Raw genomic sequence first — 26243 nt, 5'->3', positions numbered from 1 at the left:
TCACTACAATTAGCGACACAGCTTAGAACACAATTATAGTACAGTGCATTGATCTGGGTTCCATATTATAACAAGGATATAGCGACACTGATGAAGGTTTAAAACAGATTCACAAGGATGATGCCAGAACTGAGAGGATATAGATATAAGGAAGGGCTGAACAGGCTGAGGCTTTTTACTCTAGAAATCAGAAGGCTGAGGGGTGACCTGATAGAGGGTTGAACATTATGAAGGGTGTTGATAGGATAGATGTCGAGTAGCTGTTTCCATTTGTAGGGGAGACCAAAACCAGGGGCCATAAATATAGGAGAGTCACCAATAACTCTAATCCGGAATTCAAGAGGAACATCTTTACCGAGTCACCAAAAACTCCAATCGGGAATTCAAGAGGAACATCTTTACCAAGTCACCAATAACTCCAATCGGGAATTCAATAGGAACATCTTTACCAAGTCACCAATAACTCCAATCGGGAATTCAAGAGGAACATCTTTACCGAGTCACCAATAACTCCAATCGGGAATTCAAGAGGAACATCTTTACCCAGTCACCAATAACTCCAATCGGGAATTCAAGAGGAACATCTTTACCAAGTCACCAATAACTCTAATCGGGAATTCAAGAGGAACATCTTTACCGAGTCACCAATAACTCCAATCGGGAATTCAAGAGGAACATCTTTACCCAGTCACCAATAACTCCAATCGGGAATTCAAGATGAACATCTTTACCAAGTCACCAATAACTCCAATCGGGAATTCAACAGGAACATCTTTACCGAGTCACCAATAACTCCAATCGGGAATTCAAGAGGAACATCTTTACCAAGTCACCAATAACTCTAATCGGGAATTCAAGAGGAACATCTTTACCCAGTCACCAATAACTCCAATCGGGAATTCAAGAGGAACATATTTTCCGAGTCACCAATAACTCCAATCGGGAATTCAAGAGGAACATCTTTACCGAGTCACCAATAACTCCAATCGGGAATTCAAGAGGAACATCTTTACCCAGTCACCAATAACTCCAATTGGGAATTCAAGAGGAACATCTTTACCCAGTCACCAATAACTCCAATCGGGAATTCAAGAGGAACATCTTTACCAAGTCACCAATAACTCTAATCGGGAATTCAAGAGGAACATCTTTACCCAGTCACCAATAACTCTAATCGGGAATTGAAGAGGAACATTTATACCGAGTCACCAATAACTCCAATCGGGAATTCAAGAGGAACATCTTTACCGAGTCACCAATAACTCCAATCGGGAATTCAAGGAGAACATCTTTACCGAGTCACCAATAACTCCAATCGGGAATTCAAGAGGAACATCTTTACCGAGTCACCAATAACTCCAATCGGGAATTCAAGAGGAACATCTTGACCGAGTCACCAATAACTCCAATCGGGAATTCAAGAGGAACATCTTTACCGAGTCACCAATAACTCCAATCGGGAATTCAAGAGGAACATCTTTACCGAGTCACCAATAACTCCAATCGGGAATTCAAGAGGAACATCTTTACCGAGTCACCAATAACTCCAATCGGGAATTCAAGAGGAACATCTTTACCCAGTCACCAATATCTCCAATCGGGAATTCAAGAGGAACATCTTTACCAAGTCACCAATAACTCTAATCGGGAATTCAAGAGGAACATCTTTACCCAGTCACCAAAACTCTAATCGGGAATTCAAGAGGAACATCTTTACCGAGTCACCAATAACTCCAATCGGGAATTCAAGAGGAACATCTTTACCGAGTCACCAATAACTCCAATCGGGAATTCAAGAGGAACATCTTTACCGAGTCACCAATAACTCCAATCGGGAATTCAAGAGGAACATCTTTACCGAGTCACCAATAACTCCAATCGGGAATTCAAGAGGAACATCTTGACCGAGTCACCAATAACTCCAATCGGGAATTCAAGAGGAACATCTTTACCGAGTCACCAATAACTCCAATCGGGAATTCAAGAGGAACATCTTTACCGAGCCACCAATAACTCCAATCGGGAATTCAAGAGGAACATCTTTACCGAGTCACCAATAACTCCAATCGGGAATTCAAGAGGAACATCTTTACCGAGTCACCAATAACTCCAATAGGGAATTCAAGAGGAACATCTTTACCCAGAGTGGTGAGAATGTGGAACTCGCTACCACAGGGAGTGGTTGAGGAGAATAGTATTGCTGCTTTTAAGGGGCAGCTAGATAATCACAGGAGTGATAAAGGATTATAAGGATATGCTGATACGGTTAGAGAAAGAGCGGTGGGAGGAGTTTTGTGTTCAGCATATAAATCATCAGGAAGCAGTTGGTCCGAATGGCCTGTTTCTATTTTATAGAATCATAGATTCATAGAAAGATTACAACACAGATGGAGGTCATTCTGCCCATCATGCCGGGCCTGTTGGAAAAGACCTACCCAGCCTAATTCCACTTTCCCGCTCTTGGTCCGTAGCCGTGTAGGTTACAGCTCTTCAAGCGTACATCCACGTAATTTTTAAATGTGATGTGGGTTTCTGCCTCTACCACACATTCAGGCAGTGAGTTCCAGACCCCCACCACCCTCTGGGTGAATTACTGGGTGAATGTTTTTTCCTCATCTCCCCTCTAATCTTTCTACCAACTTTAAATCTATGCACCCTAGATTTTGACCCCTCTGCTAAGGGATATAGATCCTTCCAATCCACATCTCTCTCGGCCCCTCATAATTTTATACACCTCATTTAAATCTCCCCTCAGCCTCCTCTGTTCCAAGGAAAACAACCCCAGCCTATCCAATCTCTCCTCATAACTAAAGATTTCCAGTCCTAGTAACATCCTCGTGAATATCCTCTGCACCCTCCCCAGTGCAATCACATCCTTCCTGTAATATGGTGACCAGAACTGCACTCAGTATTCAACCTGTGGACTAACCAGTGTTGTATACAGTTCTAGCATAACTTCCCTGCTCTTATATTCTATGCCTTGGCTAATGAAGGAAAGCATTCCGTATGCCTTTTTAACTACTTTATCGACATATCAACCTACCTTTAAGGACCTTTGAAATATACTCCAAGGTCCCTCTGTTCCTCCACACCTCTCAGTATCCTCCCATTAATTGTGCATTCCCTTGCCTCATTGCCCCTCCCCAAATGCATTACCTCACACTTTTCCGGATTGAATTCCATTTCCTACTTTTCTGCCTAACTGACCAGTTCATCAATATCTTCCTGCAGTCTACAGCTTTCCTCCTCACTGTCAACCACACGGCCAATTACTGTATCATCTGCAAATGTCCTTATCATCCCCCCTACATTTAAGTCTAAATATTAATATGTACTACAAAGAGTAAACGACCGGGTACTGAGCCCTTTGGAACCCCACTGGAAACAGACTTCCAGTCGCAAAAACTCCCCTCAACCATTACCCTTTGCTTCCTGCCACTGAGCCAATTGTGGATCCAATTTGCCACTTTCCCCTGGATCCCATGGGCTTTTACTTTTTTGATCAGCCTGCCATGTGGGACCCCGTAAAAAGCCTTGCTAAAATCCATGCGCTGAAAAAAGACATTTCCAATCCATCAAGAATGCTCGTCACATAGAAACTTAGAAGCATAGAGATGAGATCCTGGCTGATCATCCAAATTCAGTACCCTGTCCCTGCTTTCTCCCCATATCCCTTGATCCCTTTAGCCTTAAGAAATATATTCAACTCCTTCTTGAATATATTTATTGAATTGGACTCAACTGCCTACTGTGGTAGAGAATTCCACAGGTTCACCACTCTCTGGGTGAAGAAATTCCACCTCATCTCAGTTCTAAATGGCTTACCCCTGTGACCCCTGGTTCTGGACTCCCCGCCATTGGGAGCATTCTCCCTGCATCTAGTCTGTCTAGTCCTGTTAGAATTTTATAAGTTTCAATGAGATCCCCTAGCATTCTTCTACACTCTAATCGACCCAATCTCTCTTCATACTTCATTCCTGCCATCCCAGGTATCAGCCTGGTGAATCTTCGCTGCACTCCCTCCATGGCAATAACATCCTTCCTCAGATAGGGCGACCAAAACTGCACACAATACTCAAGGTGTGGTCTCACCAAGGCCCTGTATAACTGCAGCAAGACATCCTTGCTCCTGTACTCGAATCCTCTTGCTATGAAGGCCTCAGCCATTTGCCTTCTTAACCACCTGCTGCATCTGCATGCTTACCTTCAGTGACTGGTGCACAAGGACAAGTCTCGTTGCACTTCCCCTTTTCCCATTCTATTGCTGTTCATATAATAATCTGTCTTCCTGTTTTTGCCACCAAAGTGGATAACCTCACATTTATCCACATTATACTGCATCTTCCATGCATCTGCCCAATCACCCAACCAGTCCAAATCATCCTGGAGTTTCTCTGCATACTCCTCACAGCACACACGCCCACCCAGCTTTGCGTCGTCTGCAAACTTGGAGATATTACATCTAGTTCCCTCGTTTAGATCATTAATATACATTGTGAATAGCTGGGGTCCTAGAACCGATCCCTGCGGTACCCCACTAGTCACTGCCTGCCACTCGGAAAAAGACCCATTTATTCCAACTCTTTGCTTCCTGTCTGCCAACCAGCTCTCTATCCAAGTCAATACCTTGTCCCGAATCCCATGTGCCTTAATTTTACACGCTAATCTCTTATGTGGGACCTTATCGGAAGCCTTCTGAAAGTCCAAATACACCACATCCACTGGTTCTCCTTTATCCATTCTACCAGTTACATCCTCAAAAATTTCCAGTAGATTAGTCAAGCACGATTTGCCTTTTGTAAATCCGTGTTGACTTTGTCAGATCCTGTCACTGTTTTCCAAGTGCTCTGCTATTACATCTTTTATAATGGACACTAGCATTTTCCCCACTATCGATGTCAGGCTTATATAATTCCCTGTTTTCTCTCTACCACCTTTTTTAAATAGTGGGGTTACATTAGCTAACCTTCGATCCATGGGAACTGTTCTAGAGTCAATAGAATTTTGGAAGATGACCAGCAATGCATCTACTATTTCTAGGGCCACTTCCTTAAGTACCATAGGATGTAGATTATCAGGCCCTGGGGATTTATCGGCCTTCAATGCCATCAATTCCCCTAACACCATTTCCCTACAAATACTGATTTCATTCAATTCCTCCTTCCCATTAGACCCTATGTTCCCCAACATCTCTGGGAGGTTATTTGTGTCCTCCTTTATGAAGACAGAACCAAAATGTGTATTTAATTGGTTGACCATTTCTTTGTTCCCTATTATAAATTCCCCTGATTCTGACTGCAAGGGACCTACGCTTGACTTCACCAATCTTTTTCTCTTCACATATCTATAGAAGCTTTTACAGTCAGTTTTAAAGTTCCCTGCAAGCTTACTCATATTCTACTTTCCCCCTCTTAATTAATCCCGTTGTCCTCCTTTGCTGTGTCCTAAACTGCTCCCAATCCTCAGGTTTGCTGCTGTTTCTGGCCAATTTATATATCCTCTCCTTGGATCTTATGCTATCCCTTGTAAGCCATGGTTGAGTCACCTTTTTTGTTTTATTTTTATGCCAAACAGGGATGAACAAATTCTGTAGTTCATCCATGTGATCTTTAAATGTTTGCCATTGCCTATCCCCCGTCCACCCTTTAAGTAACATTCCCCAAACCATCCTACCCAACTCGCGCCTCATACCATCGTAGTTTCCTTTATTTAAATTCAGGACCCTAGTCTCTGTGTCAACTACTTCACTCTCCATCTTAATGAAGAATTCTAACATATTATGATCGCTCCTCCCCAAGGGGCCTCACACATCAAGATTGCTAATTAATCCTTTCTCATGTCATAATATCCAGTCTAAGATGGCCTGATCTCTAGTTGGTTCCTCGACACATTGGTCCAGGAAACCATCCCGTATACACTCTAGGAATTTCTCCTCCACAGTATTGTTAATAATTTGGTTAGCCCAATCTATATGTAGATAATAGTCACCCATGATAACTGCTGTGCCCTTATTGCACGCATCTCTAATGTCCCACTGAATGCCATCCCCAACCTCAGCATTACTGTTTGGGGCTCTGTATACAACCCCCACTAATGTTTTCTGCCCCTTGGTATTTCTCAGCTCTACCCATACAGATTCCACATCATCAGAGCTAATATCCTTCCTTACTATTGTGTTAATCTCCTCTTTACCCAGCAATGCTACCCGACCTCCTTTTACTTTTTGCCTGTCCTTCCTGAATATTGAATACACCTGGATGTTGAATTCCCAGCCTTGGTCACCCTTGAACCATGTCTCCGTAATCCCAATTATATCATATCTGTTTCCATCAGAGACGCCGTGAGAGAGTGCCAGTCATGGCCAGATGGAGAAGGGCCAACAGGCGTCGGCAAAGGAGGCCTTACCCACCCAGGGTATACCGCCAGCAGTTCTCATATCTGAACATGTCTGAGGAGCAGTGTGTTCAGAGGCTGCGATTCAGAAGGGCTGTGGTCACTCAGATCTGCCACCTGCTTCGCGGAGATTTGCAGTCACAGCTGAGGAGCAGGACGTCTCTGTCGGTGGCAGTGAAGGTGACGGTGGCTCTCAACTTCTATGCCACCGGCTCCTTCCGATCCGCTACTGGGGACATTTCCAACATCTCCCAGTTTGCGGTACATTGCTGCATCCGCCAGGTGACCAATGCCCTTTTCAGAAGGAGACGTCAGTTCATCTCCTTCCCCATGACCGTTGACAAGCAGCAAGAGCGTGCAATGGGCTTTGCAGCATTAGCGGGCTTCCCCATGGTGCAGGGCACCATTGAGTGCACGCATGTGGCTTTGTGGGCACCTCTAGAGAATGCCGAGGATTACCGCAACCGGAAGGGCTACCATTCGCTCAATGTGCAGTTGGTGTGTGACCACAGGCAGCTCATCCTAGCTGTCAATGCCCGCTTTCCAGGCAGCAGCCACGATGCCTTCATCCTGTGCCAGACTTCAGTGGCAGACATGTTCGAGGCCCAGCCTCACCCACAAGGATGGCTTCTCGGGGACAAAGGCTATCCTTTGTGCACCTGGCTGGTAACCCCGCTCCGTGCGCCCAGCACCCCTGCTGAAGAGGGATACAATGACAGCCATCAAGCAACCAGGAACATCATGGAGGGGCCGGCTGCTGACTGCTCCAACTCTGCTTGGGCAGCTGCAATGGAGGAGTGACTGTGTTGGCTGTAGGAATGCTGCCAACCTGACAGATCACAGGCACTCCCTGGTCGGCTGATACATTGGCACACGCACGGGCCAGCACTGCAGCATGCGCAGCAATCTGCTGAGGCACAGACTGCTGGGCAGCTGCGGCATGGCGAGTGCCCCGGCGATGCCTGGCCGATCCAGCGAGTGTGGCAGCAGTTAGTGCCCGTGTGGCCCTGGCCTGTGTCTACATGACAGCAACCAGTGAATGCACGGCACGACTGAGCACTTGTCTAGAAGCCGCCTGTGAAGCAGCGAAGTCCTGCTGACACCTAGCCTGTGCTGCCGCGATGTCCTGCAGACTCCTGGCCTGTGCTGCACTGAATCGTTGCAGGCTCCTGGCCTGTGCTGCACTGAATTGTTGCAGGCTCCTGGCCTGTGCTGCACTGAATCGTTGCAGACTCCTGGCCTGTGCTGCACTGAATCGTTGCAGGCTCCTGGCCTGTGCTGCACTGAATCGTTGCAGACTCCTGGCCTGTGCTGCACTGAATCGTTGCAGACTCCTGGCCTGTGCTGCACTGAATTGTTGCAGGCTCCTGGCCTGTGCTGCCGCGATGTCCTGCAGACTCCTGGCCTGTGCTGCCCCAAATTCCTGCCCACTCCTTGCCAGAGACTCTATGGAGTCAGGCATCCTTGCCACTGCAGCCATGAGCTCAGTGTGCCTGCGCTCAGCCTGGGCGCCCATTTCCGCTAGGAGCCGCACCTCCTCTGCGCTCACTGTAGCAGGACTGGAGGCCGCACTCACCCTCCGGGGAGAAGGCCGCCGAGCTTCCCCACCCCTCCCGCTTTGCTGCAGCCCACTGGTCCCCGGAGCTTCACTATCCTCCGACCCTTCCCCCCTGCTCCCCTCCGGGGAAGACATGTCACCATCATGGCCATGGGCTGCCTCGGCTGAGGGTGTCCCTGATGGGCTGGCTTCATCTTCCTCCTCCTCTATGTCTTGAGGGGCCTCCTTCTCACCTGGCGAGTCACCATCTGAAAGCAGGGAGGCACAAGAGTTGCTTTAGAGTGAGGACAGGGCGGCAGCGAGGGAGGCATGAGTGCTGCTGTGCACTGCATTGGTTCGATAGTGGCAAAAAATGCTGGTGTGAGGCGCAAGTGGAAAGGGAGAGGTCAAAAGGGTGATGCCCAGAGCAGGGTCAGCATCTCCAGTGGCGACGGGGCCACTCAGCCGGGCTGCCATGACCCGCTCCACTCACTGCTCGAGGTCGCTCAGCTGTTTCAGGTCAGGATGGCCTCCCCCGGTCTGTCGCTGCTGTCTTCTGTTATGCGCCTACTTGGCCTGCAAGAGAAAGTACTGCCTCTAAGTACAGTGTCAAGCCCTGATCTTGCCCGCACTGCCTCCCATGTTCTATTAGCCCTGACAGTGTCAAGCCCTGATCTTGCCCGCACTGCCTCCCATGGTCGAATAGCCCTGACAGTGTCTAAAGTCCTGAAAGTGCAAGTGCTTTTCATGACAGTCCCATAGCTGCTGGATGAGGGCTGGCCATTAGGGCTTTCAGACCCGTTTGGCCATAAAGTGAGGTGCACATACAGGGATGAGGAGGATACTGGAAAGGGTACTCACCCTGACAACCCGAGTGAGGTCGTTGAATTGACTGTCTGCCCTCAATGAGCAACTCACCGCACCTGCTCTGCGCCCCCCTTCGGTGTTTGCATCCCAAATTGCCGGCTTAGTGCCTAATGATAGTTGTGCATCGCCTGCTTTAGCGCAGCAGTAACCTCTTGGGGCGATGCAACTGAATATCGGCGAAGGTGGCGCTAAGTTGTGCTGGATGCAAAAGTTAGCGAACGCCATGCTGCAGCGCCTCAAACGTGGCTATACTGAATTTCTAGGCCTAAGTCCTTTTAAAATTATTATTTACTGTGGCCTTGTTGGATTTACACCCTTGACTTCTCTGCATTCCACTTTTGCTTTTCTCCTTCCTGTCTTTTGTTTCTATCTCTGCTTCCCTTTCCTCTGTCTCCTTCACAACCCCCTGCCATTTTAGTTTAAACCCTCCCCAACAGCACTAGCAAACACTCCCTGTAGGACATCAGTCCCAGTCCTGCCAAGATGCAAACCGTCCAGTTTGTACTGGACCCACCTCCCCTAGAACCGGTTCCAATGTCCCAGGAATTTGAATCCCTCCCCCTTGCACCATTCCTCTACCCACATATTCATCTGAAATATCCTTCTATTTCTACTCTGACTTGCACGTGGCACTGGTAGCAATCCTGAGATTACTACCTTTGAGGTCCTATTTTTTAATTTACCTCCTAACTCCCTATATTCAGCTTTTAGGACGTCATTCCATTTTATACCTATATCGTTGGTACCTATATGCACCATGACAACTGGCTGTTCACCCTCCCTCTCCAGAATGCCTTGCAGCTGCCCCGAGACATCCTTGACCCTTACACCAGGGAGGCAACATACCATCCTGGAGTCTCGTTTGCGGCTGCAGAAACGCCTGTCTATTCCCCTTACAATAGAATTGGATGCCTGCACTAGAGAAGGGCCTCTGCGGGTGGATAGTTCCGCTTCCTGGAGAAACTCCACCCACAGAAAACCTTTAGAAATCTTATGCCTGCTTTTACCAGCATAAGATTTGAAAAAAGTAAAAACAAATGTTTCACTCATTTATCATTTAAAGATACTTTAAAAAAGTAAGTATATTTTAGCCCCGTAAAAAAGGTTAATTATTTTTTTCAAAAAATTAAATTTTTGTTTAAAATATTTAATGTATTGTAATTTCAACTAATTTTGAAAATGTGATTTTTAAAAAAAATGTTATTTCATGTTTTAAAGTTTTTGGGGTGATCACCATATTTGACAGGTCTATCGGTCAAGTGTATGAAGGGCATGGTTCACGTGATCCCAGGGACGCTTGTGAACTGCATGTGCCTCTCGGATATGTGGTCCCTGCGCATTCCCAGTTGGAGAGGCCCAGGAGCGGAAGTGTCCAGACCTCAGGAGCCCTCCGGTAAATCCGTAGGTTTTCTCCAGATTGGAGGCCTCCACATGCAGATAGCTGCCAATCGGAAAACACGGCCCATTATGCTCTTAGCTCCGAGAATGTCATTTTTTTCTGAATATGTTCCTCCTGATTCAGAACCACACAGAATTCAAGGTGGCAGCTCCGATTGCTGCTCTGTTCGATGTTCGCTAATCTCAGGCACTACAACAGGGCATTACAGTTTTAGACTATTTAAGAGTCAGTCACTCTGTGCAGTGGGCTACAATTCATTGTTTCCGTTAATTGATCCTGTGAGTCAAACAAAGCCATGGCAACCCATTAGGAGGGAAGTGTTTTGAACATAGGGGTAGGAGTCGGCCCTTGGGCCCCTCAAGCCTGTTCCGCCATTCAGTTGGATCACGGTGGATTTGTAGCTCATTGCCAGTCCAGGATCAGATGGTGAAGCTGGGAGACTTTGAATAAGCACAACAATCCTGCTGAAGTGTCTCTGGGAAGCCACAGTCTATTATTTGGCTTCCAGATTTCTCCTTTCTTCTGCTGAAGAAGTTAATCTTTGTTGATGTATACTCCAAGAGTACAATTCACTGTCCAGTACCTCACCCAAGTGAATATTCCTCCTGTGGGAGCAAGTGACTGCTGGCAACTCAACCAGGAATGCATGGCAGACCAGCCTTTCCCTTAGATCAGATCTACACATGGGGCACATTCCACATAAGTTACTCATGAGCATTGAGGACCCTATAGCTTTAGTATATATTCTACATTCACAACTGTAATGCCCTGTTATAGTGCCTGAGATTAGCGAACATCAAACAGAGCAGCAATCGGAGCTGCCATGTGGAATTCTGCGGGGTCCTGAATCAGGAGGAACATATTCAGATTACAATGACTTTCTCGGAGCTCAGAACATAATACAAATTCAATAAGGGTATAAAAAATCGTAAATATTGTAAATGGAGCAACACTCCTTATTAGAATAATAAAAGGAACCATGAACTGCACCAGAGGAGAAAAGAACCCACGTTACAATATCAGGCAGACAGAAAGAACAACACGACAGTCAAACACATAGAAACACAACTGGTTTCAAATCTCACCAGGAAGTCCAAAGAGCGCAAGGACATGATAGTAGCTGAAGACTATCTGTAGGATGGGTGGTAGATCCATTTTCTGGGAGCAGTGAGCAATGGCGAATGGGCATTCCCGGTTGTGCTCGTGACACAGACAATAAAAAAGGAGGGACTAACAACTCTAGAGCCCCCTGGATGTCCAGAGACATCCAGGGTAGGATAAAGAAAAAAGGGAGGCATATGACAGATACCGAGGGCTAGTAGAGCAGAGTCGGAGGGCGTGCTGCACTGTCAGAGGGCGTGCTGCACTGTCACAGGGCGTTCTGCACTTTTAGATTGACCGCTGCTCTGTCAGAGGGTCCACTACGCTGTCAGGGCGTGCTGCACTGTCAGAGGGACTGCTGCACTCTCAGGGGAACTTCTGCGCTGTCAGAGGGACTGCTGCACTCTCAGGGGCACTGTCAGAGGGACTGCTGCGCTATCAGAGGACGTGCTGCACTGTCAGAGGGCGTGCTGCACTGTCAGAGGGCGAGCTGCACTGTCAGAGGGGCTGCTGCACTGTCAGACGGCGTGCTGCACTGTCAGAGTTTGTGCTGCACTTTCAGAGGGCGTGCTGCACTGTCCATGGGCGTTCTGCACTTTCACATTGACTGCTGCACTGTCAGAGGGACTACTGCACTCTCGGGATCTTCTGCACTGTCAGAGGGAAAGCTGCACTGTCAGAGGGCGAGCTGCTCTGTCAGAGGGCCTGCTGCACTCTCAGAGGGACTGCTACACTGTCAGGGGAACTTCTGCACTGTCAGAGGGCGTGCTGCGCTGTCAGAGGGGGTGCTGTACTGTCAGAGGGCGTGCTGCACTGTCAGAGGGACTGCTGCACTGTCAGACGGACTGCTGCGCTGTCAGAGGGCGTGCTGCTCTGTCGGAGGGCGTGCTGCACTGTCAGAGGGCATGCTGCACTGTCAGAGGGTGTGCTGCACTGTCAGAGGGCGTGCTGCACTGTTAGAGGGACTGCTGCGCTGTCAGAGGGCATGCTGCACTGTCAGAGGGCGTGCTGCGCTGTCAGAGGGTGTGCTGCACTGTTAGAGGGACTGCTGCGCTGTCATGGGGCATGCTGCACTCTCAGAGGGCGAGCTGCACTGTCAGAGGGGGAGCTGCACTGTCAGCGGGACTGCTGCACTGTCAGAGGGCGTGCTGCACTGTCAGAGTTTGTGCTGCACTTTCAGAGGGCGTGCTGCACTGTCACAGGGCGTTCTGCACTTTCAGATTGACTGCTGCACTGTCAGAGGGACTGCTGCGCTGTCAGAGGGCGTGCTGCTCTGTCAGAGGACATGTTGCACTGTCAGAGGGCGTACTGCGCTGTCAGAGGGACTGCTGCACTGGCAGAGGGAGTACTGCACTCTCTGAGGGCGAGCTGCACTGTCAGAGGGCCTGCTGCACTGTCAGAGGGTGTGCTGCACAGTCAGAGGGACTGCTACACTGTCAGAGGGCGTGCTACACTCTCAGAGGGCATGCTGCCTGTCAGAGGGACTACTGCACTCTCTGAGGGTGAGCTGCGCTGTCAGAGGGCGTGCTGCCTTTCAGAGGGACTGCTGCACTGTCAGAGGGTGTGCTGCGCTGTCAGAGGGCGTGCTGCCTGTCAGAGGGACTGCTGCACTGTCAGAGGGAGTGCTGCGCTGTCAGATGGACTGCTACACTGTCAAAGGGACTGCTAACCGTCAGAGGAACTGATGCGCTGTCAGAGGGACTGCTGCACTGTCAGGGGGCGTGCTGCGCTGTCAGAGGGCGAGCTGCGTTGTCAGAGGGCGTGTTGCACTGTCAAAGTGCATGCTGCACTGTCAGAGCGTGTGCTGCACTGTCAGGGTGACAGCTGCACTGGCAGATGGAGTGCTGCACTGTCAGAGGGACTGATGCGCTTTCAGATGGAGTGCTGCACTGTCAGAGTGTGTGGCACTGTCAGAGGGCGTGCTGCACTGTCAGAGGGATAGCTGCAATGTCAGAGGGTAAGCTGCACTGTCAAAGGGCGATATGCGGTGTCAGCGGGACTGCTGCTCTGTCAGAGGGACTGCTGCACTCTCAGAGGGCGTGCTGCACAGTCAGAGGGCATACTGCACTGTCAGAGGGTGTGCTGCACTGTCGGAGGTACTGCTGCACAGTCAGAGGGCGAGCTGCACTGTCAGGGGGACTGCTCCGCTGTCAGAGGGCGTGCTGCGCTGTCAGAGGGAGTGCTGCACTTTCAGAGTGTGGTAAACTACTGTTATACCTGCCTGCATGTGTGTGTGTACTCCACTAGGTACAGGTCTGGACATGCCTCGGCTGACTCCTCCCACTATTCCAGGTATATAAGTGACTGCCTCTCAGTCCCTTGGTATTCTGGACGGGTCGACCACTCGAGGCAAGACCTTCATTCTCTAGTTAATAAAAGCCCGATTGTTACTCGCTTAACCTCAGTCTTTTGAGTAATTGATGGCGCATCAATTTTATTAACTAGATTTTTTTATAATGGAGAGGATCCTCACACCAGCATGCCTGGACCTGGACAGTCGGGAAGCGGACGCTTCCACCAAGTTTGCTCACTGGCTCATGTGCTTCAAGACATTCCTGACTGCCTCCACTGCGGTCGTAACGGATGCGGACAAACTGTCTGTCCTGATCTCCAAGGTGAACCACCGAGTGTACTCAGTCATCCGGGGCGCGACCTCGTACACAGCCGCCCTCCAGCTCCTCAAGACCCAGTACGCACGCCCTGTGAATGAAGTGTATGCCAGGCACCTCCTGGGGAGTCGCAAGCAACAACCTGGGGAATCGACTGAGGAATACCTCCAAGCACTATCCGTTCTTGGCCGGGCCTGTGGTGTAAGGCGGTAACGCCCGCTAAGTACACAGAGGAACTGATCCGGGATGCCTTCGTAGCGGGCCACAGGTCCAACTACACCCGACAGCGACTGCTGGAGCAGAGCGAACTCACCCTCAACAAAGCCTTCGAAATCGCACTAACGCTGGACGCAGCCTACCGGGGCATGGATGCCTACTCCTCTGCACCGTGGACGCCGTGGGGAACGACAACCTGGGACACGGTAGGACAGCCCCATAGCACCGTGCCACCCCAGCCACATCCCAACAACGGCCCAACTACCGCAGCAGTGTCCCAAGGCCAGACAGCAGTATCCCAAGGCCAGAAATGCTACTTCTGTGGCCAGGCCAAACACCCCAGAGCGCGCTGCCCGGCGAAGAATGCAACCTGCTCGGGCTGCGGGAAAAAGGGACACTACACCAGCGTCTGCAGGGCCAAAGTCACCCCGAACGTCAGCAGCGCCGCGTGTGGGCCGTGCGAGCCGCCATCTTGGGCCCCCAACAGCGCCGCATGTGGGCCGTGCGGGCCGCCATCTTGGGCCTCCCCAGCCATGTGCGAACCACCGCAACAGCAGCCATCTTGGATGACTCCAGCCACATGGGGATCATGGACGCCGCCATCTTGGACACCAGCCGGGACACAGCAGGCCGCCAACTCCCCCCCATCTGATACCCGCAGCGACAAACCGACCCCTATGCTGGCCTCTGTTACGCTGGACCAAACGAGACCGCACCAACTAGCTCAGTCCAAAATGGACGTTAAGGTAAACGGCCATGCAATAAACTGCCTTTTTGACTCCGGGAGCACAGAGAGCTTCACCCACCCCGACACGGTGCGGCGTTGCTCTCTCCCAGTCCTGCCTGCACACCAGTGGATCTCTATGGGCTCCGAGTCCCAGTCAGCGGACATTGGCGGCTACTGCGTGGTGACACTAGTAGTAGATGGGGCTGTGTTCAATAATTTTAAACTCCTGGTCCTGCCCCAACTTTGCGCTGCCGTTCTACTGGGGTTGGATTTCCAGTGCCACCTCAAAAGTGTTACGATGGCGTAAGGTGGCCCCCTCCCCCCACTCACAGTCCACAGCCAGCAGCTTCCAAATTGCCCGCCGCGCACCAGATGCTAACCTCACCCCCGACTGTAAGCCCATCACCACAAAGAGCAGGCGATACAGTGCCAAGGACAGGGTTTTCATCAAAACCGAAGTGGAGCGGCCCCTGAAGGAGGGGATTATTGAGGGCAGCTCCAGCCCCTGGCGAGCCCAGGTTGTGGTCGTTAAGACCGGCGAGAAACAACGCCTGGTCATCGACTACAGCCAAACAATTAACCGCTACACCCTGCTGGATGCCTACCCACTCCCCCGCATAGCTGACATGGTCAACCAGATCGCGCAGTACCGCGTCTTTTCGACCATTGACCTGAAACCAGCATACCACCAGCTCCCCATCCGCCCTGAAGACCGCCAGTATACTGCCTTTGAGGCAAACGGCCGCCTCTATCACTTCCTTAGGGTTCCCTTTGGCGTTACCAACAGGGTCTCCGTCTTCCAAAGGGAGATGGACCGGATGGTCGATCAAAACGCGCTGCAGGCCACTTTCCCTCACCTGGACAATGTGATCATCTGCGGCCATGACTTGCAGGACCATGACGCAAACCTCGAGGAATTCCTCCGCACCGCCCAACTCCTGAACCTGACATATAACAAGGAGAAGTGCATATTCCGCACAGACCGCCTCGCCATCCTTGGCTGTGTTGTGGAACACGGGGTCATCGGTCCCGACCCGGACCGGATGCGTCCCCTTATGGAACTCCCACTGCCCCACTGCCTAAAAGCTCTGAAGAGGTGCCTAGGGTTTCTTTCCTACTACGTTCAGTGGGTCCCCTACTATGCAGACAAAGCCCGTCCGCTGATCAAGTCCACCTCTTTTCCCCTGACGGCAGAGGCCTGCTTGGCCTTCCACCGTATCAAGGAGGACATTGCCAAAGCCACCATGCAGGCAGTGGACGAATCCATCCCCTTCCAGGTGGAAAGCGATGCGTCTGACTTCGCTCTGGCCGCCACTCTTAATCAGGCGGGGAGACCTGTGGCCTTCTTCTCACGAACCCTCCAGGGCCCGGAGACCAGACACTCCATGGTCAAGAAGGAGGCCCAGGCCATTGTGGAGGCTGTGCGCCATTGGAGGCACTACCTGGCCGGAAAACGATTTACCCTGCTCACTGGACCAGCGTTCAGTTGCTTTTATGTTCAAAAACAAGCAGAGGGGCAAAATCAAAAATGACAAGTTCTTGAGGTGGAGAATCGAACTTTCCACCTACAATTACGAGATCTTGTACCAGCCTGGGAAGCTCAGTGAACCCCCAGATGCTCTATCGCGTGGCACCTGCGCCAGCACGCAGATCGATAGGCTGAGGGCCCTCCACAATGATCTCTGCCACCCGGGGGTCACCAGGTTCTTCCACTTCATCAAGGCCCGCAACCTGCCTTACTCCATCGAGGAGGTCAGGACCATGACCAGGAACTGCCAAGTCTGCGCTGAGTGCAAACTGCACTTTTATAGACCAGACAGAGCCCACCTGATAAAAGCCACTCGCCCTTTCGAACGCCTGAGCGTCGATTTTAAAGGGCCTCTCCCCTCCCCCGACCGCAATGTGTACTTCCTCAACATCATTGACGAGTACTCCCGTTTCCCGTTCGCTATCCCCTGCCCGGACATGACCAGTGCTACGGTCATTAAATGTCTGAACAACCTCTTCACCCTGTTCTGTTTCCCCAGCTATATCCATAGCGACCGGGGCTCATCGTTTATGAGCGACGAACTCCGCCAGTACCTGCTCGCTAGGGGTATAGCCACAAGCAGGACCACCAGTTACAACCCCCGGGGGAACGGGCAGGTGGAAAGAAAGAATGCGACAGTTTGGAAGGCCGCCCTACTAGCCTTAAAGTCTAGGGGCCTTCTGACCTCCCGCTGGCAGGAGGTGCTCCCCGATGCGCTCCACTCGATTCGGTCACTGCTCTGCACTGCCACCAATGCTACCCCTCACGAGAAAATGTTTGTCTTCCCAAGAAAGTCCACATCGGGGACATCGTTACCACCATGGCTGACGTCCCCAGGACCGGTACTACTGAGAAGACACGTGAGGACCCATAAAACGGATCCCTGGTCGAGAGGGTCGACCTCCTCCACACCAACCCCCAGTACGCTAACATTGCGTACCTGGACGGGCGGGAGGACACAGTCTCCATACGAGACCTCGCACCCTCGGGGGCCGCAGTAACCCACTACCCATTACCACCCCCCCCACGACCCGATATCCAACCCCAGCAGCTGGCACGCCTGAGCCCGTCACCCATGAGGACTACACTCCAGTGCACCAGCCTACATGGGATGTGACGCCAGAAGCTCCACCACCCCTGCCGTCGCCACGTCGATCACAGCGGCAGACAAGACCTCCGGAGAGATTCCAATACATGAACTTCTAAATACACTACACCCCGCCGGACTCATTTTTAAACAAGGGGTGAATGTGGTAAACCACTGTTATACCTGCCTGCATGTGTGTGTGTACTCCACTAGGTACAGGTCTGTACATGCCTCGGCTGACTCCTCCCACTATTCCAGGTATATAAGTGACTGCCTCTCAGTCCCTTGGTATTCTGGACGGGTCGACCACTCGAGGCAAGACCTTCATTCTCTAGTTAATAAAAGCCCGATTGTTACTCGCTTAACCTCAGTCTTTTGAGTAATTGATGGCGCATCACAGAGGAACTCCTGCGCTGTCAGCAGGACTCCTGCGCTGTCAGAGGGTGTGCTGCACTGTCAGATGGCATGCTGCGCTGTCAGAGGACGTGCTGTACTGTCAGAGGGCGTGCTGCACTGTCAGAGCGGCTGCTGCGCTTTCAGAGGAACTCCTGCACTGTCAGAGGGCATGCTGCCTGTCAGAGGGACTGCTGCACTGTCAGAGGCCGTGCTGCGCTGTCAGAGGGAAGCTGCACTGTCAGATGGACTGCTACACTGTCAAAGGGACTGCTGAAACGTCAGAGGAACTGATGCACTGTCAGAGGGACTGCTGCACTGTCAGGGGGCGAGCTGCACTGTCAGAGGGCGTGTTGCACTGTCAAAGTGCATGCTGCACTGTCAGTGGGCGTGCTGCACTGTCAGAGTGACAGCTCCACTGGCAGATGGAGTGCTGCACTGTCAGAGGGACTGATGGACTGTCAGTGGGACTGCTGCACTGTCAGAGGGATAGCTGCAATATCAGAGGGTAAGCTGCACTGTCAAAGGGCGATATGCGGTGTCAGCGGGACTGCTGCTCTGTCAGAGGGACTGCTGCACTGTCAGAGGGCGTGCTGCACTGTCAGAGGAACTCCTACGCTGTCAGCGGGAATGCTGTACTGTCAGAGGGCGTGCTGCACTTTCAGAGGAACTCCTGCACTGTCAGCGGGAATGCTGCACTGTCAAAGGGCGTGCTGCACTTTCAGAGTGACTGCTGCAATCTCAGGGAAACTTCTGCACTGTCAGAGGGACTGCTGCACTCTCAGGGGAACTCCTGCACTGTCAGAGGGCATGCTGCACTGTCAGAAGGACCACTGCACTGTCAGAGGGCGTGCTGCACTGTCAGAGTTCGTGCTGCGCTATCAGAAGGCGTGCCGCTCTATCAGAGCACATGCTGCACTGACAGAGGGTGTGCTGCGCTGTCAGAGGGCGTGCTGCACTGTCAGAGGGCCTGCTGCACTGTCAGAGGGAATGCTGCACTGTCAGGGGAACTTCTGCACTGTCAGAGGGCGTGCTGCACTGACAGAGGTTGTTCTGCGCTGTCAGAGGGCGTGCTGCACTGTCAGAGGGACTGCTGCACTGTCAGAGGGCGTGCTGCGCTGTCAGAGGGCGTGCTGCACAGTCAGAGGGACTGCTACACTGTCAGAGGGCGTGCTGCACTGTCAGAGGGACTGCTGCACTGTCAGAGGGGCTGCTGCTCTGTCAGAGACCATGATGCACCGTCATAGGAAGTGCTGCTCTGTCAGAGGGACTGCTGCACTGTCAGAGGGCGTCCTGCACTGTCAGAGGGCGTGTTGCATTGTCAGTGGGCGTGCTGCGCTGTCAGAGGGACTGCTGCACTGTCAGAGGGCGTGCTGCGCTGTCAGAGGTACTGCTGCACTGTCAGCGGGCGAGCTGCACTGTCGGAGGGGCTGCTGCACTGTCAGAGGGTGTGCTGCACTGTCAGAGTTCGTGCTGCACTTTCAGAGGGCGTGCTGCACTGTCACAGGGCGTTCTGCACTTTCAGATTGACTGCTGCACTGTCAGAGGGACTACTGCACTCTCAGGGGATCTTCTGCACTGTCAGCGGGCGAGCTGCACTGTCAGAGGGCGAGCTGCTCTGTCAGAGTGCTTGCTGCACTTCCAGAGGGACTGCTGCACTGTCAGGGGAACTTCTGCACTGTCAGAGGGCTTGCTGCATTGTCAGTGGGCGTGCTGCGCTGTCAGAGGGACTGCTGCACTGTCAGAGGGCGTGCTGCGCTTTCAGAGGGACTGCTGCACTGTCAGAGGGTGTGCTGCACTGTCAGAGTTCGTGCTGCACTTTCAGAGGACGTGCTGCACTGTCACAGGGCGTTCTGCACTTTCAGATTGACTGCTGCACTATCAGAGGGACTACTGCACTCTCAGGGGATCTTCTGCACTGTCAGCGGGCGAGCTGCACTGTCAGAGGGCGAGCTGCTCTGTCAGAGTGCTTGCTGCACTGTCAGAGCGACTGCTGCACTGTCAAGGGAACTTCTGCACTGTCAGAGGGCTTGCTGCATTGTCAGTGGGCGTGCTGCACTGTCAGAGGGACAGCTGCACTGTCAGAGGGCGTGCTGCGCTGTCAGAGGGACTGCTGCACTGTCAGAGGGTGTGCTGCACTGTCAGAGTTCGTGCTGCACTTTCAGAGGGCGTGCTGCACTGTCAAAGGGCGTTCTGCACTTTCAGATTGACTGCTGAACTGTCAGAGGTACTACTGCACTCTCAGGGGATCTTCTGCACTGTCAGCGGGGCAGCTGCACTGTCAGAGGGCGAGTTGCTCTGTCAGAGGGCTTGCTGCACTGTCAGAGGGACTGCTGCACTGTCAGGGGAACTTCTGCACTGTCAGAGGGCTTGCTGCACTGTCAGAGGGCGTGCTGAGCTGTCAGAGTGCGTGCTGCACTGTCAGAGGACATGTTGCACTGTCACAGGGCGATATGCGGTGTCAGCGGGACTGCTGCTCTGTCAGAGGGACTGCTGCCCTGTCAGAGGGACTGCAACACTCGCAGAGGGACTGCTAAACTGTCAGAGGGTCTGCTGCACTGTCAGAGGGTCTGCTGCACTATCAGAGTGTGTGCTGCACTGTCAGAGCGACTGCTCCGCTGTCAGAGGGCGTGCTCCACTGTCAGAGGTCGTGCTGCACTGTCAGAGGGCGTGCTGCACTTTCAGAGGAACTCCTGCGCTGTCAGCGGGAATGCTGCACTGTCAGAGGACTAGCTGCACTGTCAGAGGGAGTGCTGCACTTTCAGAGTGTGGTAAACTACTGTTATACCTGCCTGCATGTGTGTGTGTACTCCACATGTCCAGACATGCCTCGGCTGACTCCTCCCACTATTCCAGGTGACTGCCTCTCAGTCCCTTGGTATTCTGGACGGGTCGACCACTCGAGGCAAGACCTTCATTCTCTAGTTAATAAAAGCCCGAGTGTTACTCGCTTAACCTCAGTCTTTTGAGTAATTGATGGCGCATCAATTTTATTAACTAGATTTTTTTATAATGGAGAAGATCCTCACACCAGCATGCCTGGACCTGGACAGTCGGGAAGCGGACGCTTCCACGAAGTTTGCTCACTGGCTCATGTGCTTCGAGACATTCCTGACTGCCTCCACTGCGGTCGTAACGGATGCGGACAAACTGTCTGTCCTGATCTCCAAGGTGAACCAGCGAGTGTACTCAGTCATCCGGGGCGCGACCTCGTACACAGCCACCCTCCAGCTCCTCAAGACCCAGTAGGCGCCCTGTGAATGAAGTGTACGCCAGGCACCTCCTGGGGAGTCGCAAGCAACAACCTGGGGAATCGACTGAGGAATACCTCCAAGCACTGTCCGTGCTTGGCCGGGCCTGTGGGTGTAAGGCGGTAACGCCCGCTAAGTACACGGAGGAACTGATCCGGGATGCCTTCGTAGCGGGCCACAGGTCCAACTACACCCGACAGCGACTGCTGGAGCAGAGCGACCTCACCCTCAACAAAGCCTCCGAAATCACACTAACGCTGGACGCAGCCTACCGGGGCATGGATGCCTACTCCTCTGCACCATGGACGCCGCGGGGAACGGCAACCTGGGACACGGTAGGACAGCCCCATAGCACCGTGCCACCCCAGCCACATCCCAACAACGGCCCAACTACCGCAGCAGTGTCCCAAGGCCAGACAGCAGTATCCCAAGGCCAGAAATGCTACTTCTGTGGCCAGGCCAAACACCCCAGAGCGCGCTGCCCGGCGAAGAATGCGACCTGCTCGGGCTGTGGGAAAAAGGGACACTACGCCAGCATCTGCAGGGCCAAAGCCACCCCGAACACCAGCAGCGCCGCGTGTGGGCCGTGCGATCCGCCATCTTGGGCCCCCAACAGCGCCGCGTGTGGTCCGTGCGGGCCGCCATCTTGGGCCTCCCCAGCCATGTGCGAACCACCGCAACAGCAGCCATCTTGGATGACTCCAGCCACATGGGGATCATGGACACCGCCATCTTGGACATCAGCCGGGATGCAGCAGGCCGCCAACTCCCCCCCATCTGATAGCCGCAGCGACACACCGACCCCTACGCTGGCCTCTGTTACGCTGGACCAAACAAGATCGCACCAACTAGCTCGGTCCAAAATGGACGTTAAGGTAAACGGCCATGCAATAAACTGCCTTTTTGACACCGGGAGCACAGAGAGCTTCATCCACCCCGACACGGTGCGGTGTTGCTCTCTCCCAGTCCTGCCTGCGCACCAGCGGATCTCTATGGCCTCCGAGTCCCAGTCAGCGGACATTGGCGGCTACTGCGTGGTGACACTAGTAGTAGATGGGACTGTGTTCAATAATTTTAAACTCCTGGTCCTGCCCCAACTTTGCGCTGCCGTTCTACTGGGGTTGGATTTCCAGTGCCACTTAAAAAGTGTTACGATGGCGTAAGGTGGCCCCCTCCCCCCACTCACAGTCCACAGCCAGCAGCTTCCAAATTGCCCGCCGCGCACCAGATGCTAACCTCACCCCCGACTGTAAGCCCATCGCCACAAAGAGCAGGCGATACAGTGCCGAGGACAGGGTTTTCATCAAAACCGAAGTGGAGTGGCTCCTGAAGGAGGGGATTATCGAGGGCAGCTCCAGCCCCTGGCGAGCCCAGGTTGTGGTCGTTAAGACTGGTGAGAAACAATGCCTGGTCATCGACTACAGCCAAACAATTAACCGCTACACCCTGCTGGATGCCTACCCACTCCCCCGCATAGCTGACATGGTCAACCAGATCGCGCAGTACCGCGTCTTTTCGACCATTGACCTGAAATCAGCATACCACCAGCTCCCCATCCGCCCTGAAGACCGCCAGTATACTGCCTTTGAGGCAAACGGCCACCTCTATCACTTCCTTAGGGTTCCCTTTGGCGTTACCAACGGGGTCTCCGTCTTCCAAAGGGAGATGGACCGGATGGTCGATCAAAACGCGCTGCAGGCCACTTTCCGTCACCTGGACAATGTGACCATCTGCGGCCATGACTTGCAGGACCATGACGCAAACCTCGAGAAATTCCTCCGCACCGCCCAACTCCTGAACCTGACATATAACAAGGAGAAGTGCATATTCCGCACAGACCGCCTCGCCATCCTTGGCTGTGTTGTGGAACCCGGGGTCATCGGTCCCGACCCGGACCGGATGCATCCCCTTATGGAACTCCCACTGCCCCACTGCCTAAAAGCTCTGAAGAGGTGCCTAGGGTTTTTTTCCTACTACGTTCAGTGGGTCCCCTACTATGCAGACAAAGCCCATCCGCTGATCAAGTCCACCGCTTTTCCCCTGATGGCAGAGGCCCGCTTGGCCTTCCATCGTATCAAGGAGGACATTGCCAAAGCCACCATGCACGCAGTGGACGAATCCATCCCCTTCCAGGTGGAAAGCGATGCATCTGACTTCGCTCTGGCCGCCACCCTTAATTAGGCGGGGAGACTTGTGGCCTGCTTCTCACGAACCCTCCAGGGCCCGGAGACCAGACACACCGCGTTCGAGAAGGAGGCCCAGGCCATTGTGGAGTCTGTGCACCATTGGAGGCACTACCTGGCCGGAAAATGATTTACCCTGCTCACTGACCAGCGTTCAGTTGCTTTTATGTTCAACAACAAGCAGAGGGGCAAAATCAAAAATGACAAGATCTTGAGGTGGAGAATCGAACTTTCCACCTATAATTATGAGATCTTGCACCGGCCTGGGAAGCTCAATGAACCCCCAGATGCTCTATCGCGTGGCACCTGCGCCAGCGCGCAGATCGATAGGCTGAGGGCCCTCCACAATGACCTCTGCCACCCGGGGGTCACCAGGTTCTTTCACTTCATCAAGGCCCGCAACCTGCCTTACTCCATCGAGGAGGTCAGGACCATGACCAGGAACTGCCAAGTCTACGCTGAGTGCAAACCGCACTTTTATAGACCAGACAGAGCCCACACGATAAAAGCCACTCGCCCTTTCGAACGCCTGAGCGTCGATTTTAAAGGGCCTCTCCCCTCCCCCGACCGCAATGTGTACTTCCTCAACATCATTGATGAGTACTCCCGTTTCCCGTTTGCTATCCCCTACCCAGACATGACCAGTGCTACGGTCATTAAATGTCTGAACAACCTCTTCACCCTGTTCTGTTTCCCCAGCTATATCCATAGCGACTGGGGCTCATCGTTTATGAGCGACAAACTCCGCCAGTACCTGCTCGCTAGGGGTATAGCCACAAGCAGGACCACCAGTTACAACCCCCGGGGGAACGGGCAGGTGGAAAGAGAGAATGCGACAGTTTGGAAGGCCGCCCTACTAGCCTTAAAGTCTAGGGGCCTTCTGACCTCCCGCTGGCAGGAGGTGCTCCCCGATGCGCTCCACTCGATTCAGTCACTGCTCTGCACTGCCACCAATACTACCCCTCACGAGAAAATGTTTGTCTTCCCAAGAAAGTCCACATCGGGGACATCGTTACCACCATGGCTGACGTCCCCAGGGCCGGTACTACTGAGAAGACACGTGAGGACCCATAAAACGGACCCCCTGGTCGAGAGGGTCGACCTCCTCCACGCCAACCCCCAGTACGCTTACAATGCGTACCTGGACGGGCGGGAGGACACAGTCTCCATACGAGACCTTGCACCCTCGGGGGCCGCAGTAACCCACTACCCATTACCACCCCACCCCACGACCCGATATCCAACCCCAGCAGCTGGCACGCCTGAGCCCGTCACCCACGAGGACTACACTCCAGTGCACCAGCCTACATGGGATGCGACGCCAGAAGCTCCATCACCCCTGCCGTCGCCACGTCGATCACAGCGGCAGACAAGACCTCCGGAGAGACTCCAATACACGAACTTCTAAATACACTTCACCCCGCCGGACTCATTTTTAAACAAGGGGTGAATGTGGTAAACCACTGTTATACCTGCCTGCCTGTGTGTGTGTACTCCACTAGGTACAGGTCTGTACATGCCTCGGCTGACTCCTCCCACTATTCCAGGTATATAAGTGACTGCCTCTCAGTCCCTTGGTATTCTGGACGGGTCGACCACTCGAGGCAAGACCTTCATTCTCTAGTTAATAAAAGCCCGATTGTTACTCGCTTAACCTCAGTCTTTTGAGTAATTGATGGCGCATCACAGAGGAACTCCTGCGCTGTCAGCAGGACTCCTGCGCTGTCAGAGGGTGTGCTGCACTGTCAGATGGCATACTGCGCTGTCAGAGGACGTGCTGTACTGTCAGAGGGCGTGCTGCACTGTCAGAGGGCCTGCTGCACAGTCAGAGCGACTGCTGCACTTTCAGAGGAACTCCTGCGCTGTGAGAGGGCGTGCTGCCTGTCAGAGGGACTGCTGCACTGTCAGAGGCCGTGCTGCGCTGTCAGAGGGATGCTGCACTGTCAGATGGACTGCTACACTGTCAAAGGAAATGCTGAACCATCAGAGGAACTGATGCGCTGTCAGAGGGACTGCTGCACTCTCAGGGGGCGAGCTGCGCTGTCAGAGGGCGTGTTGCACTGTCAAAGTGCATGCTGCACTGTCAGTGGGCGTGCTGCACTGTCAGAGTGACAGCTGCACTGGCAGATGGTGTGCTGCACTGTCAGAGGGACTGATGCACTGTCAGTGGGACTGCTGCACTGTCAGGGGGATAGCTGCAATGTCAGAGGGTAAGCTGCACTGTCAAAGGGTGGTATGCGGTGTCAGCGGGACTGCTGCTCTGTCAGAGGGACTGCTGCACTGTCAGAGGGCGTGCTGCACTGTCAGATGGCATGCTGCTCTGCCAAATGGCGTGCTGCACTGTCAGAGGAACTCCTGCGCTGTCAGCGGGAATGCTGCACTGTCAGAGGGCGTGCTGCACTTTCAGAGGAACTCCTGCACTGTCAGCGGGAATGCTGCACTGTCAGAGGGCGTGCTGCACTGTCAAAGGGCGTGCTGCACTGTCAGAGTGACTGCTGCAATCTCAGGGAAACTTCTGCACTGTCAGAGGGACTGCTGCACTCTCAGGGGAACTCCTGCACTGTCAGAGGGCATGCTGCACTGTCAGAGGGACTACTGCGCTGTCAGAGGGCGTGCGGCACTGTCAGAGTTCGTGCTGCGCTATCAGAAGGCGTGCCGCTCTATCAGAGCACATGCTGCACTGACAGAGGGTGTGCTGCGCTGTCAGAGGGCGTGCTGCACTGTCAGAGGGCCTGCTGCACTGTCAGAGGGACTGCTGCACTGTCAGGGGAACTTCTGCACTGTCAGAGGGTGTGCTGCACTGACAGAGGTTGCTCTGCGCTGTCAGAGGGCGTGCTGCACTGTCAGAGGGACTGCTGCACTGTCAGAGGGCGTGCTGCGTTGTCAGAGGGCGTGCTGCACAGTCAGAGGGACTGCTACACTGTCAGAGGGCGTGCTGCACTGTCAGAGGGA

This window comes from Somniosus microcephalus, chromosome 15 (genome assembly GCF_052327205.1).
Source record: "Somniosus microcephalus isolate GS21.2 chromosome 15, FLI_Smic_1.0, whole genome shotgun sequence".
NCBI classification, from domain to species: domain Eukaryota; kingdom Metazoa; phylum Chordata; class Chondrichthyes; order Squaliformes; family Somniosidae; genus Somniosus; species Somniosus microcephalus.
The sequence above is the reverse complement of the archived record's forward strand: the minus strand, read 5'-3'. Positions refer to the sequence as shown.